Below are 2,309 nucleotides of genomic sequence, written 5' to 3'. Positions count from 1 at the left end.
ATTTATACTCGAGGTGAGACCGAGGTGAGGCCCACGTAGTAGGTGGGCGGTGATTAAATCTTTCAGTGCTGCGCATGCGCGCGAAGGGATGAAACCCACTAGCGATAGCCTTAAAGGGCGAAGCCTATACGAAATAGAACCACTTCTTCATCTGAACCATGGGGATGCCAATTTATAACACCTGAAACCACCTCCACTGTCTGCACACACAGGAAGTTCACCCTTACTCAATGCTCTCTGTTTCAGTTAACCTGTTTGCACAGAATTATTCTCTGTAACAACATGTAGAGCCCGGATAGCTCAGGCTAATTTTCATATCTGTCCAATGAGAGACAATTATCAGAGGAGAGGTTCTGCTTCTCAGGAGGGTCACACCCTAATACAAGACCACTTCCTGTTATGCAACAAATAAACTTTATGATTCAATGTTGGGCTAATGCCACAGCCACAAAAAGACATTTCTCCCAGCTGCTAGACAGCAAGCCTTATCTAGACATGGAGGACAGCCTCCTCATGGAGGACAGTGATATGCAAAGTGTTCAGTCTTTGTTGACACAAAGAAATCTTTGCACATATCTTTACCAATGTCAAACTGCTGACAGTCGGCCGGGTAGAGGAGGAGAAGAAGACCCATGAGAAGCAGGTTCCATGGTGTAATGGTTAGCACTCTGGACTTTGACTCCAGTGATCTGAGTTCAAATCTCAGTGGAACCTTTTGTTTGGACAGTAATACTGGTGTCCTTTCTACTTCTACTTCTCTAAAAATTCAGGGCTCACTTTGCAGATTTCCAGTCAGCATGTTGTAACTGAATAACTATCAGAGTGTATCAGAAGGAGAAGTTACATAAAGATAGAATTTAAATCTCTCTCCTAAATGACACCTTAATCTGGGATTAATAATGAGTATAAAAGTAGCTGAAGACATAATTTAGTATTATAACACATACCTCCTTTATAGGGCTGTCTTGATAACTGCCTCTCATTTCCACCTGTTATCTGCTCCATTTGCACAACAGCAGCTGAAACTGATCCACAATCAGTGTTGATCCTAACTGGACAGGCTGGTTTCACACAAGTGTGGCTGACTTTTTGGGGCAATATTATAACAAATACTTATGAGACATTATATAAAAAGAAAGATCAGTGCATCATGACTTCAGCTCCATTCAAAGCTTTAAGAGGCTTCATGGCCTCCATCACTCCATAAGACTGTTCCATCTGTTCTGCATCTCTGATATGTGCTGGGACGTGGTCGCTTGGATGTTTCACTGCAGCTCATCTAGTAATAATGAGTAACACATATATGAACATCAAGCTAATCATGTCATGCTAAACTGAGTCCTTGGAAGAGCAGAAGCTGTGAACAGACCTCATGGAGCAATGGTAGCACGTCTTGAGTCCAGATCAGAAGGTTGCATGTTCAAATCATGTCAGGGTCACTGGTTTTATGTAATTTAGTCCTCTTTCTGTTCACACCAGGTCCACTAGAGCTCTCAGACTCCTCCACTGCACTGAAGTCTGGGTAGTTTTCACTTGAAGCAGAATGTCGGCTTTCTCCTGTGTTTTCTGGTTAAATTACTGCACATTCAGGGAAAATAGAGTTAGAGTTAAATAGAGCAAAAAATCCTGAGTCATCGATCTGCATTCGTTTAGAGGGCCGAAAGGGAGCAAGTGTGAAAACACCCTAAATTTTAATCTTAAGTGGGACCAACACTCCCCCGAGTAGCTTCTTCAGTTCTGCAGTGACAATGTTCTTCCTCAGCCAGTTGTTGTCTTTGTCTTGTTGTCTGTGGGTCTTGTTTTTGTGGCTTTGATGACAGCCCAGCTGGGATAGCCACAGGTTTGCAGGGCCTTCCTGATGTGATGTTGCTCCTTCTTCTTCTCCTTTGAGCTGGTCGGTACAGTTTGAGCTCTGTGCTGCAGCCATTGCGACAGCCATCGCCCCTCAGAGTGATCCAGCAGTGCCTCATGTTCAGCAGCATACAGTGAGCAGCTTTAATCTCTGGATTGACAGACTTTATCTGCGCAATAACTTGCAGAACAGAAAGTCTTCCAAAATATCTCCTTTCCAGGGATAGCACACCAAAACTATCAACTGAGCAGCACTGGAGATGCTCTGCTCTGTCGATTCATCCAACTGAAAGGAACATTTCTTACATGATCGCAGTCTATCCAGCAGCTTTGCCTGAATGTCAGCTGAGAGATCTTCTGTTCTCCTCCTCACCATGTCATTTGAAAAAGGTACAACTTTCAGTTTATTAGCTGCCTCTGTGCCAAGCAAAAGCTCACACCAATCAGATCTCTGTCCA

General features: G+C 43.7%; 1 non-coding gene across 1 annotated transcript; it reads left to right on the top strand.

Moving 5' to 3' along the window:
• The first annotated feature begins 642 nt into the window (after positions 1-642).
• trnaq-uug (transfer RNA glutamine (anticodon UUG)) lies at positions 643-714 on the top strand. The gene has a single exon. It is a non-coding gene; the product is annotated as a tRNA-Gln (tRNA).
• Positions 715-2,309: the final 1,595 nt, after the last annotated feature.

This window comes from Parambassis ranga, unplaced genomic scaffold (genome assembly GCF_900634625.1).
Source record: "Parambassis ranga unplaced genomic scaffold, fParRan2.1 scaffold_22_arrow_ctg1, whole genome shotgun sequence".
NCBI classification, from domain to species: domain Eukaryota; kingdom Metazoa; phylum Chordata; class Actinopteri; family Ambassidae; genus Parambassis; species Parambassis ranga.
Note: the sequence above shows the minus strand (reverse complement) of the source record. Positions and strands in the feature narration are given on the sequence as shown.